Here is a 14,251-nt window from a genome sequence, read left to right as displayed (position 1 = left end):
GCTCCTTTGTCTGATAGGCATGTTCTACAACAGTACCCTTCCCCGGCTGCCAAGTTGTGTCATAACTCTCAATTTTGTGTGTGTGTGTGTATATATATATATATATTTTCTGACTTATACCATGCCATAGTGCCATCCTCTCTCTAAAACAGCCAAAGCCTCTTCAAGTTATTGCCAATTTTTCTTATTTCCTTCCCTCTCATAGTAGTACATCACAAGTATGGTTGTTTCTTCCTTTCTTAAATCTTTTGTGTCTGTCCTTTTCTTTCTACTTTGCCCCTGCTTGGTCTAAGATCCGTACAGCCTCATTCACAGTTTATTAAGAGCCCATTGACAGGACTTTATGCTTCAGTCCATGACAGTATTCCATGCAAGTTATTCCCTGCTTCACCATCCTTCAATTGTCTTATATCGCCTGTACCACATTTACTACCTACTTGCCCAGTCTAATGTACTTTTCCATCTTTATCTCTCAAAATATCATTACATCGATCATTGATTCCCCCAAAATTGGTTTGCTGAAACATGCCATATGGAGTCTAGACTATCACCATGCTTTTAGTCATTCAATACCTTCTGCTCCTCTTTTAAAATATATTTTAATTTCCCCCATCTTCAATGGCTAACCTCAAGTCTTATCTCTTCTGTAAAGTCTTGCAAAATCCATCAGTAGTGGCCCAACAAAAGTTTCATTCATAGTAGGCTTTAAATACAATAAGATGGGAGACTAGGTGAATTTGTTACATGGAGAGTGACTAATAAACCTGTATTTTTTCACTCCTCTCTTTCCAACATATGTCTCAGAATGAGAATGCACTTCTCGTTTAACCTTCTAGGTAACTATCTCAAGGACTTTTAAAGGCTTAGAGACCCAGAAGTAATTTGCAAATTACAGTTAGTCTAAAAGTGGAAACCTAATTGATTAAAATTGCATTACACTGGTGAGGAAGTGAATGAGGGCTGAGTGGACTCAGTGCTCTCATGGGATATCCTGGGTAATCCTAACCTTTAAAGTTGAATTTGATGCCAAATACATTCTTGTGTATTATATTTAACAACTTTAACAGGTCCATAAATAGAGTATTAGCTAGAATTATCAGTCTTTTGCTTTCATGCAGTCTGAGCTATCAATGATGTCTGAACAGGGTGTCATTATAACACTCTTGGTTTTGTTGTTCAGTATTAGCCTAGTAGTAGTTTGTCTTTCGTGAAAAATTTCTATTAAAATTAGTTTCTGTCCTTGGTTTTAATATTTTTGAAATTCAGACTATATTTTCTTTGAGTTTTTTATTGTGTTTTTTAGAACAAATGATTTTTCTTAACGACAAAGCTTAAACTGTGTGCAATTAGTTTGACATTGTACTGAAATCCCTGTACATTTTTGATGTACTAAGATGTAGAAAGATGAACATTCATAGCTTTCCTTTTCTTCGAAAAGGCTAATTCATGGTAAGTAGACTGAAACATGCAGCTGGGGTGATAAGGGTAGGAAAATGTTTTTGTTTTCAATGTGAAAAAAGAGGTCTAAGAATGATTAGTGCTAAGAATGACTCATGTAGGGCAGAGTTGTCAAGTGTGACCTAGTTTTATTTACAGCAACTGAGTTTATCAAGTTTTCCAGGGAAACTAAGCACAACTGATGGAGTGTGAAGACCAAACTGGGTTAAATCTCCTCCAACAAGAGACTTACTACCCTAACTCCTCTCCCCTGCTCCCTGCAGAAACTGCTGTCCATTTGGTGGTAAGGTTGATGCTTCATTTGTGATACATTATAAACGGTGGCGTTTGAAAGGGGGATTTTGTGCATGTATTTCTGTACCTGTTGCTGCTTTTCTTTAATACAGACTATATCAACTAATGAAAGTGAAATAGACCCTCAACACACACGTGTGTCCTTGGCCAAAATTTGGAGAATGAAAGTTGGAGGAGTATGTAGACTAGAGTGATGCATTTGGTTTTTTTTGTTAATAAGTACTGTTGTCACTCCAGTATTCTTGCCTGGAGAATCCCCGTGGACAGAGGAGCCTAGCATGGGGTTGCAAAGAGTTGGACATGACTGAGTGGCTAAGCACACACACATTGTTGTCGTAAAACTGTAATATAAGGTGTACTACTTTTCATGGTAGACACTGTATAATTGTACTAAATTGCATCTCTTGCTTCTATCATTCTAATGGTAAATTTCTGTATCTGTAACACTAAGTAGATAGTGCTGTATAAACAAATGCTACATACTGTTGGGAGTCCTACATTTAAAGAAAGCTACTTATGAATCCTTTGATAAAGTGAAATTTTTGGTAATCTAAAAATATTGTATTTAATATACCCTAGAACTTCAGACTTCTCTAATAGATTTGTATAAACCTTGGCTCTAAGGTAATTGCTAAAGGTTAATTTTAATAAAATTTACATAGTCACATATATAATGACATCAACATATTGCTAGTTTCCAAACAATAACTTGTATGAGTCAAGCATCATTAGGGTGGCATTTCAGTACACTGATAATGCTCTCAAATTCTCAAATGGGTTCATAATTTAAATTTAAGTAAAGAAATCATAAAAATACTAAACAGAATATAGATACACCATTAACTTTGACATGACTATTGCAGATAATTTCCCAAGTTTAAGTTGTGTGCATATATACACAGATGCGTGACCATAAACATATACTTGTGAATATACATGTATACAGAATTACTTTTCTAGTGCTTTCTGGAACTTTGCATTACAGGCAAATTATGTAAAATGTGGATAATGAATACACAACTGTATATATATTTAATACCATTTAAAATAACTTATATGCAGAATACATCATGAGAAACTCTGGGCTGGGAGAAGCACAAGCTGGAATCAAGATTGCTGGGAAAAATCTCAATAACCGCAGATATGCAGGTAACACCAGCCTTGTGGCAGAAAGTGAAGAGGAACTAAAAAGCCTCTTGATGAAAGTGAAAGTGGAGAGTGAAAAAATTGGCTTAAAGCTCAACATTCAGAAAACGAAGATCATGGCATCCGGTCCCATCACTTCATGTCAAATAGATGGGGAAACAGTGGAAACAGTGTCAGACTTTATTTTTTTGGGCTCCAAAAATCACTGCAGATGGTGATTGCAGCCATGAAATTAAAAGACGCTTACTCCTTGGAAGGAAAGTTATGACCAACCTAGATAGCATATTCAAAAGCAGAGACATTACTTTGCCAACGAAGGTCCATCTAGTCAAGGCTATGGTTTTTCCAGTGGTCATGTATGGATGTGAGAGTTGGACTGTGAAGAAAGCTGAGCACCGAAGAATTGATCCTTTTGAACTGTGGTGTTGGAGAAGACTCTTGAGAGTCCCTTGGACTGCAAGGAGATCCAACCAGTCCATTCTGAAGGAGATCAGCCCTGGGATTTCTTTGGAAGGAATGATGCTAAAGCTGAAACTCCAGTACTTTGGCCACCTCATGCAAAGAGTTGACTCATTGGAAAAGACTCTGATGCTGGGAGGGACTGGGGGCAGGAGGAGAAGGGGATGACAGAGGATGAGATGGCTGGATGGCATCACTGACTCGATGGATGTGAGTCTGAGTGAACTCTGGGAGTTGGTGATGGACAGAGAGGCCTGCTGTGCTGCGATTCATGGGGTCGCAAAGAGTCAGACGCGACTGAGCGACTGAACTGAACTGAAAATATGTATTTTAATATTTATCTTGAGTTCTTTGTATTTCACAGCTCTCTGCAGTTAACTTGCATTTCTTTATTTAATAAAATTTTTTGAAATAGACTAGGTATAAAATATTTACTGAATTCTTGTTGCAAATCCAGGAGAAAAACTTTTCATTTTAAAAAGAAAACCGAACATTTAATTAACTTTTAAATGTATTTTTCTCTTGGAAATTCACTTCAATGTTATTATTATTTTGCATGCCAATATATAAGTGCTGGCATTTATTTTAGCTTCACCCTAAAATAGAATGTTTGGTGTATTGAGTTACATTTGGCTATAATTCATCACTTGAGTAGTTAAAGAGAAATTTTATTCTTTTTTTTTAATCCCTGCCACGACAACTTTGTGTCAAAATGCCAGTTAGTTTTGTCAGGGACCAGGATGGAGGTTAAGAAATTGGAAACATTTCTGCTGGCAGGTTCACTATTCATTTCTGACAGCCGGCTGGTACAATATTGAGTGCTTTAATTTATTGAAGTTGCTGTTCGGATAATAACAGTCGTACACTCTTCTACATGGAACCTATTTGAACATTTTTTTTATATCTGTTTGGACACAGTTCATAGCTTTTTAATAAAACATTGCACCTTCCTCTTTTTAAACTGTAATATAAATGATAGGTAAAACCATTAACTAACTTAAATTCAAGATTCACTTTTAACACTTGCAAAAATTATAGGATATCAAACTAAAAACATTTTTAATGTATGATAAAGTGAATTTTTGTTTGGTTTCCTTATATCATCAAACTCTAGCTATTTTAATAGGTTTTAACATGTAGACACCTATTTTTAAAGCCCACTTATTTGATAACAAAATTACTATCTGCTATTTTTTTTTTTTTTTTGCAAGAGATGAAACAAAATCTTTAGATGTGCTGATGACTTGGATGATTGATGGGAACCAGAGCTAAGATGGTCAAAAATTGAGTCTGAGCCATCACTTTACAAAGAGCCAAGGTCAAGACAGGGGAACCAAGGTAAGTTCATACATGCAAAGTCAGAAATAAAAGCATGTGTGAGCAGCAGGCACAATTTTTAAAAGGAATTTGGGAAGAAGATTCTGGGTTAAAGAATGGCATCAAAGTTTAGGACTTATCTTTATGGGCTACTGGTTAGAGGTGCATGGATGGATTAAGTTATCATAATGGTAAAACCTCAGGCATTATTCTATTTGGTAGATCTTGTTTTGTTCAGGCAATACACATAAAATTTTTTTTCATTTCTAATTATTAGTAAGGCTAAGAAAAACTATCCAATTTTGTAGAGCATGTTGGTAAACATCTTTTCAGTAATAACTTGAGAATTTTGCAAAAGGCTCAATTTGAAATTATCAAACTTGAAATTCATTAACTAATACATTCACAGTCTTTATTTTGATGTAATATCTGAATCATTAACACTGTTCACTATTAGGTGATGGGATTTTCATAGATTTTTAACTATACATGTTGAGTTTTACAGACTTTAATGTATAGAATTTGTAGTTAGGTTAGGAACTGCTGTATTCTGGCAAATACAGATAGGTATATAAGCAACTATATTGCTGTCATTAGTGGTGCTGCTGCTGCTGCTAAGTCGCTTCAGTCGTGTCCAACTCCGTGCGACCCCATAGACTGCAGCCCACCAGGCTCCTCCGTCCATGGGATTTTCCAGGCAAGAGTACTGGAGTGGGGTGCCATTGCCTTCTCTGCATTAGTGGTGAGGAATATTCTAATCATGGTGTTCAATTAATGTTAGGAATGAAGAACATTGTTGGTAATCAAGGGACCTTAAGTTTTCACTTGCTGTCATTTACCATACAAGACTAAGTCTTTTGAGACGATCTAGTAGTAGGAAGGATCTTTATCGGTGATTCCCACAGTGTGGGTCCCTAGACTAGTAGCATCAGCATCACCTTGGAATGTCTTAGAAATGCAGATTCCTAGGCCCCTCTTGGTACCTACTGGGTCAGTAACTGCAGTGGAGACCTGGTAACTCTGATGTATATTTAAGTCTGTGAACCATTGATCTGCATAAATGGAGACCTTATCTATGAAAGGGAGTGTGGGACCAATTATGACATAAGAAAGCCCAGAGATAAATCCACACACCTATGGACACCATATCTTTGACAAAGGAGGCAAAAATATACAAAGGAGAAAAGACAATCTCTTTAACAAGTGGTTCTGGGAAAACTGATCAACCACTTGTAAAAGAATGAAACTAGAACACTTTCTAACACCATACACAAAAATAAACTCAAGATGGATTAAAGATCTAAATGTAAGACCAGAAACTATAAAACTCCTAGAGGAGAACATAGGCAAAACACTCTCTGACATACATCACAGCAGGATCCTCTATGACCCACCTCCCAGAATATTGGAAATAAAAGCAAAAATAAACAAATGGGACCTAATTAAAATTAAAAGCTTCTTCACAACAAAGAAAACTATAAGCAAGGTGAAAAGACAGCCTTTGGAATGGAAGAAAATAATAGCCAAATGAAGCAACTGACAAACAACTAATCTCAAAAATATACAAGCAACTCCTGCAGCTCAATTCCAGAAAAATAAATGACCCAATCAAAAAAATGGGCCAAAGAACAAAACAGACATTTCTCCAAAGGAGACATACAGATGGCTAACAAACACATGAAAAGATGCTCAACATCACTCATTATCAGAGAAATGCAAATCAAAACCACAATGAGGTACCATTTCACGCCAGTCAGAATGGCTGCGATCCAAAAGTCTACAAGCAATAAATGCTGGAGAGGGTGCGGAGAAAAGGGAACCCTCTTTAACTGTTGGTGGGAATGCAAACTAGTACAGCCACTATGGAGAACAGTGTGGAGATTCCTTAAAAAACTGGAACTAGAACTGCCATACGACCCAGCAATCCCACTGCTGGGCGTACACACCAAGGAAACCAGAATTGAAAGAGACACGTGTACCCCAGTGTTCATTGCAGCACTGTTTATAAAAGCCAGGACATAGAAGCAACCTAGATGTCCATCAGCAGATGAATGGATAAGAAAGCCATGGTACATATACACAATGGAGTATTACTCAGCCATTAAAAAGAATACATTTGAATCAGTTCTAATGAGGTGGATGAAACTGGAGCGCCAGAAAGAAAAACACCAATACAGTATACTAACGCATATATATGGAATTTAGAAAGATGGTAACGATAACCCTGTATACGAGACAGCAAAAGAGACACAGATGTATAGAACAGTCTTTTGGACTCTGTGAGGGCTCTGTGGGATGATTTGGGAGAATGACATTGAAACATGTATAATATCATATGTGAAACGAATCGCCAGTCCAGGTTCGAAGCATGATACAGGATGCTCGGGGCTGGTGCACTGGGATGACCCAGAGGAATGGTACGGGGAGGGAGGTGGGAGAGGGATTCAGGAGGGGGAACACTTGTACACCCGTGGTGGATTCATGTTGATGTATGGCAAAACCAATATAATATTGTAAAATAAAAAATATATATATATACACAAAATGGTGAAATAAATGAATTAAAAAAAAAAATGAAAGCAAGAAAATTCTCAGTGGCTCATCTCTCCTAAATGATGCAGAGAAAATTCTTCATTCAGGAAAAAAAATCCAGTGATCCAGCCAAAATTGAAGAAAGGGATTGGGAAGGTGAAGGCTTCCACATGGCAGTGTGTGAACCACCAAAGTCAAAGGGAGCAGAGATTCAAGTCAGGTGGTGAGCAGGGGACGGGTTTTAGTGCCTCTGTAAACACGGCAGGTTGTGATCCATGAGCAAAAATCCAAAAGGGCAAATTGAAAGAAAAAACCTCTCTGCTTTTCCTTTCTCAGAGCATCTTACTGCTTAGCATTCTTGGTAACTATTCATCTGTTTCCTTCTTGTCAACATGCTGACAACCAGCACCCATCAACACTTATTCCTGTTTCCTTGTTTTTCTCTCTTTTGTTTTTCATTCTAAAACCTTCTTTATCCCAAATCAGAGTTTCAGGTTCTAAGAAAATTACCTGTCACCATAGCAGAGATGTTTTAAAAAATAAATACATATTCCACAATTCAAAGCTGTATAATATATTGCAAATCCTCTGAATCAAGGATTGTTTTTCCACTTTTGATTTATGCATTATCTAAAAGACTTTTAAACTGACAAAAATGTAGTGATACAGGGGAGTGTGAATGGAATGGAGTTAGCACTGTAAAATAAGTTACTGTTTTCCGCTCTTTTTCTGTACTTTCCTTTATTCTCTATTCTCAAATTCTTCCTTTCTCTTGTTCACACATGCTTACTTCTTGTAACTCTGGGGATATTATCTTTAGTTTTCACACCATTATCTCATGTTGTTTGTTTCTCCCCCTTTTTCAACTTTTCTGTTTTAAAATGAGCATTTTTCCCAGTTCTTTTTTGCTGCATTGTTTCATTCCCTCATTCACATATTCATTATCTCTTCATGTCCCTGTTCCTTCATCTTCATGCCTTTCTCCCGGCTGGTTGTCTGTGCTCTTTCAGCTGGGTCTTACTTAACTGTCTTTTGATCTCGCCCTTCTCAGAACCTTCTGTGTGTGTGTGTAGCAGAAGTTCTCAAACAGTTTTGCTAAATAACAACCAATGAGTGAGTCTCTTATTTTGCCTGCTATGAAAACTGAAGGAATATCTACCCAACTCCACCTCTGACACTTTTGTCATTCTGCACATTTTCACCATGGGGTCTGGGAGGGAAGCTGAGGTGTGGTTTGCATCAGCCTGAAGAGTGGAATCCATTTATAGCTGAATGTTCTCTCTCAGTTCTCATATATACACATATACTTGGACATCACTATGCTTTATATTTAGCATAAATGTTGATGTTGGGCTTCCTTGGTGGCCAAGTTGCTATAGAATCTGCCTGCAGTGCAGGAGACCCTGGTTCATTCCCTGGGTCAGGAAGATGTTAGCTTGTATCTTCATTTTCTTTACTTTGTCCTTTCCAGTTTGCATCCCATGTGTATCGTTAGACTAGGCAGAATCAAAATATACATGAGATCCTCTTAAAGCCCACTATTTCTGGGAGCATTGGATATTATTTGATGAACAATCTAGATGGACTTTAAGTGCCTGAAATGTAACAACAGGAGCAATAAAATGTGAGCTATATAGGAATGGTTTCCTGATGGGCATTATACACTATTTTTTATATTAGCTCAAGAACAGACTCCAAAACAGTTGTGGAATTTCTTGACTACAGGTAGTTTCTGGGGCTTCAGATAATGAATTACAGTTGAGGGATTAAAATGAGAGACTTGCATCAAGGATCTTTCTTGGCTCACCTCCCTTTGCAGAGAAGGAACTGAAGTCTAAGAACAGTCTCCGAGTGGGATCAGAAAGAATTACATTCTTCCTGCTCTTTCAGCCTGGAGCAGTTGGTAAAGCTCTTTGGAAATTTGGCTTCCAAAGCTAGCCAGAAGTCTTCAGGTTATGTTTCAATTATTCTTACTAAATTCCCCAAAACTTATTCTACTTTGGAGGGATCAGAGATACTGGCTCTTGCATATCTCTTCTTGCTTTTGCTGCTGTCATGATAACATCTTTCTTAATCACCCCTAGTTTGCAAGATGTTGAACAAAAGATATAAGAAAATCATATTCTCTCATATTCATAATATTAGATGAACACACACTCACTCTAAATTGCCTTTTGCCAAATTCTCAAGAAGAAAAAAAACTGCTTTATTTTTATTATTTTTGCATCTTTGTTTTCTTTCATTTTATTTCTTCTGAGTGAGGATATAAAAGTAGATTGCCCTAAAATCTCTAAAGCATAAAAATGAAGTCATATATACTACTGCGGCACATGAAAGAAACGAGGGTGATAATAGTGACTATAATTATCGACCAGAATTTATTGAATGCTTTTGTGATGCCCCTAACAAGAAGTACTCACGCAAAACAGCAAGGCAGAAATAGTTATCCTGAATTTATGTAGAACGAAACTGCATCTCCACATGATTAAGTGACTGGCTGAAGGCTTCACACATGTGAGATTCCTGTGTTCCTTTTGTGAAGCAATTTGGAAAACATCAGAAGAAAGAGCGAAATGCTTGCAGAGAACATTATTGGGAAATGTCTTATCAAAGACACACTGTAAAGTTTGCAGAAAAGAATTTGAGAGACTAATGATGATTTTGAAACACTGTAATTTCTTCTCTAAAATGAAAATTGGCCCACTATGTGTACGAGTATGGCAACATCTTGTTTATGAGGTATTCAGCCTGCTAACAACTGGGGTTCACCAACTTGAACTCATGTGCTAAATCAAGTATTCTGTTGCAAAATACGTATTACCTCTTTGGCTCCAAAACATTACTCTTGTATTGGGAGTAATAGATAAAAATTAGAATAGGGAGTTAAAGGTAATATACTAACATGGAATAGATTCAGAAGTATAGAATAGTTTTGAAAGCACTGCAGTGTGTTTTTTGGTCACATTTTACAAACAATCTTATGGAATAATCAGAATTTATACATGTGGAAATTGAAAGTATGAATAGCTAAAAATAAACTTAAGTGGTGGACCTGGAATAAGAATCTAGATCCCCTGATATCTTCTGTTGTGTTCTTCAAAAAATTTGATGACCATGAGCCATCAAGAAAAGATCAAGTACAGTGTTTCAGTTGTTTGTTATCCCAAAACATAGTGGCTTAGAATAGCAGCAAGCAGTCATTTGCTCATATGATATTTTGCAATCTGGGCATGACCCTGGAGGGGGCTCATCTCTGAGCCCCGCAATGTCCCTGGGGAATATCCACGGTGAATATCCCAGAATATCCACGGAATGTCAGCTGGCTCCACTAAACTGAGACTGGAGAATCCATTCATAAGGTGCTTCACTCTTAGGTGTGACAAGTTGATTTTGGCTGTTGACTGGAAGGTCATCTAGGCCTGTCAGTCAGGGACCTCAGACCTTCTTGTTGGCTCCCCATGAGATGCAAGGTGCCTCATGGGGGTTCCTGGCTTCCTATGCAGCACAAAAGCAGAAGCTGCTAGGCCTTCTTAAGTGTTAGGCCTAGAACTAGCAGAATATCAAGTTTGCAGCATTCTTCTGGTTAAAGCCAATCACAGAGCTAGTCCAGACTTCCAGACTCAAGAGGAGGAGACTCCACAAGTGCACAAATAAATTGAGGGTGGGGGGTTGCAGGCTCTTGAGGACCACAGATGTAACTGGCTGTTACGTCACATACACGTTAGAGCATTCAGATTAAGAAGGACAGATGTCGTATACCGTTTAGAAAGGTTTCTAGAGAGCCAGGTATTTACAAAAATAAACTTTAGTTAATGGAAAATATTCATTACTTCCTCCCACGAGCCAGGTAAAAGCATCCACTGTAATTTGAAAAGGGTTCTAAAATAATCTGTCTTAACTATTTTTTCCTTTTAGCAGCTTGTTATCTGATTTCGGATAGAGCTTTTCAGTGAGGATGATGGATTACCCATTGCTTAGTGTTGGATCTTCTTTGTGAGAATGTCCAAGGTTTTCCAGCATTCTCTACTGGACATAGACAGTCCTGAGTACAGCCTCTCATTCACATTTCTATGTCACCCTAAAGAAATCACTTATATTTCATAAACACGTTTTTGAAGAAGAGCCAAGAAGATACCTCAAAAATGAGATGTTGGTTAGTGTGTTATGTATTTAACTCTATTCAGCAAGTGGAGCCTGCAGTTCTATTAAGAATCGAAAAATCAACTATTGTCACCAACTTTGCAGCTGGGAAAGATAGTGGAGTTCTTTCCAGGTAAATATATAGGCTGGCCCTGAAGTAGTTTGATCAAGAATTTGAATACTTATTTGCCAACTAAATAAAAAAATACCCTACTGCTCCCTGAGTAAGACTGGCCTCCTTCATGGGATATTTATCAAATGCTATGGCTCCCTTGCTAACATCGCCTTACAGTGGTCTAGTCATTCTTTAAATCATAAATAAGAATCTCTGGAGTGTTTCAAGGCAGAGCAAATCAAATATAACAGAACTTAAAAAGCAAGAATTTTCCCATTTATTCTTCTACTAATCTTGTGAGCAGGAAAAGAATTGACACTAAACTAAACCCTCTGCTGCAAAAGCTCCTTCCTTTAGCAGCCAGGCTAAGAAGCAAGAGGACCAAATAGCTATGAGGAACACTTTTCTCTAAGAATGAGAAAAGTATGACACCTTCGTCTCAAGTAATCTGTAGACCAGGAAATGTGAAGATTCTCAGAGCAGTTAAATGGGAGCAAAGAAACTAATTTGAGAGAAAAATTGTCTTCTGGAGTGTGTGACCAGACTGCTCAAGTTCACATGTTTCATCCTTGAGTGTCTTGAAGTTTTGTCCTTTTTACTTGTATTGTTTTACCTAGCAATATAAGAGACATGTAGCTTAATTCCAGACGCTATTAGGAAAAATAAAGAGTTGTTATTTGCACTGATGCAGAAATCCTGAGGGTTATATTTGCCTTTTAGAAGCCTTAAATCTCACTGTCCCCACTCCATGATTTCCATTGCACTTTGTCCCTCTACCTTATACCTGGTTCCCTAGATGACAGGTGTGGGTAAAACTGCTCTGACCACTTGATGTTTATGCAGAAATTATGTAAGTAAAATAAAATTCTCAGCCACCATTTGCTGCACATGACTCTGACAACTCTCATTTTCTGTGTCTGCAAAGGTCTGGCACTTTTGTTACTTAGGCAATTTACAAAGAGGAATCACGTTCCCCTGAAACATCTGATTAGGAAGTGTTAATTAAGGCTTTATGTGATTCACAATTAAGTCTCTAAATTTAACATCATGTATGTCTAAATAAATGTTACCCTTGCTGTCTTGCCTTACTGTTGAGAGGACTGCTTGTGAATTAATGCTCTTGAATCTTGGGAACCTGTCTCCTTCTGCCCCAGGACAAAATGTTATTTTAGTGTGCTCCTTATTTATTGCTTCTCTTCTCCACTCCACCTAATCAGTATCCTGTTTATTTTCTCCTTGCTGATGTCCTGTGTCTGCAAACAATTCATTTTGTAAAATTTCTGTGAAATCTGAGAGTCTGAAAATGATTGAGAATATCTTTAACCACTTTAACTTTCTGTAAGTCTTATGCTATGTGGGCATATCTTAGTTTAGGGTTATTTTCCCTCAGCATAGATATTCTACTGATTTTTAGCATATGATTTAATAATTAGTTGTGCAATTCTTATTCATACATGTTTCTTTTTTCTTCCCAGAAGCCATCAATGGGGATTGTTTGGTTTGTTTTGCATGGCACTTGGTGGACTCGTTAATTTTATATTTATATTTCTTCAGTTACATAGTATTTTCCAGTAACATTTCTTAGAATTGTTCATACCTTTTCACATTTACTTTTCTTTCCACTTAAATTCCTATGGAAAAGGTTTATATTTATTAATTGATTCTCTAAATTCCGTAGTGTTTCATTCATATTTTCTATTTGATAAGTTTTGCGCTGATTATTAGTAAATGATTTGTGTGGTCTTCCAAACTATTTCTGTTACAGTTGTGCTGCAGCTGTTTGATTATGCAAGCTGTGGGTAAATGTCTTCATTTTTTTAGTAATATACACATTTTACAGTATTATGTCAGTATTCCCAGGTTAATATATGAGGATGTAAAGCAGCCAGTTTAAAATGAGGAATTAAATCATTGAAGCGATTATTTATAAGGAATCAGCTACACTGTTTTTTCTTATAAGATTTACTTTTAAAATCCAAAGTAGTAAGATGTTTTGTATTGGATATATACTATTCATATCTTGTGTGTGTGTGTGTGTGTGTATTGAGTATCTTTGAATAGGGGAGAGATTAGTCTGTTTTGAGATGGACCTAGCTTTGCACCCAGTGGGTCCTCTGTGCTGATATGGGTGTGACACAATATAGTGAAGTTGTTTTGAAGGTCTTGCCTTTTGTTATCTCTGTATTCAGAATAGTGGGAAAGAGTGAGGGATGGGATTCTGTGAATTGGAACCCCAGTGTGGGAGAATCACATCAAAAATTGCTAAGAATGGTAGTGCAGTATTTTGTACTTATTAATTGTGTAAAAGATGGGAGAGGTTTTTCAGGAAAGGGCTGTATAAAGATGTTTTGTTTTGAGTGATATCAGACAAGATTAAAGTTTGAAGTATTGACTTGAGTAAGCTAGGGATTGGAAAATATTTGACATCAAGTCACTACCAAATTGAGCTGTGAAACAGTTGAGTAAAAGTATATGCCTTACAAAGGTAGTGATAGTAATACTCAATTTCATTTTAACTATCGAAGCATAGATTGGAGTACAGTAAGTGGAGGAAATGAGGCTAGGGTGATTTCATAGGTCTGGAGCAGGATTGCTTTTAGCTTCAATACTTTGTCTGCAGAGCCAGCAAGGAAAGGAATGTATGATATTAAGGATAAAAGTGGTTGTGATTAGACAAAAGCTATGTTTTATAGAGTATCTTAGCAGGGTAACAGTGGACCAAGGAACAAAGTGAAATTCACCATAGTGCAGGTTAAAAAATATTGTCCTTCTTAGCAGTTTTTAAATTTT

At 37.0% G+C, this 14,251-nt stretch overlaps 1 protein-coding gene across 9 annotated transcripts in view; it reads left to right on the top strand.

Annotated features, from left to right (window-relative positions):
* B3GALT1 (beta-1,3-galactosyltransferase 1) overlaps nt 1-14,251 on the top strand; it is a 570,539-nt gene that overhangs the window by 77,051 nt on the left and 479,237 nt on the right. The window contains exon 2 of one of the 9 annotated variants that reach the window (XM_044934389.2): nt 4,569-4,695. The exons of the other annotated variants lie outside the window; for them this stretch is intronic. The gene's annotated coding sequence lies outside the window, so the exon portion shown is untranslated. The remainder of the gene's footprint in view (nt 1-4,568; nt 4,696-14,251) is intronic. 9 annotated transcript variants of the gene reach the window in all.

Source organism: Bubalus bubalis, chromosome 2, assembly GCF_019923935.1.
Source record: "Bubalus bubalis isolate 160015118507 breed Murrah chromosome 2, NDDB_SH_1, whole genome shotgun sequence".
In the NCBI taxonomy this organism is placed as follows: Eukaryota; Metazoa; Chordata; class Mammalia; order Artiodactyla; family Bovidae; genus Bubalus; species Bubalus bubalis.
The sequence above is the reverse complement of the archived record's forward strand: the minus strand, read 5'-3'. Positions and strand labels throughout refer to the sequence as shown.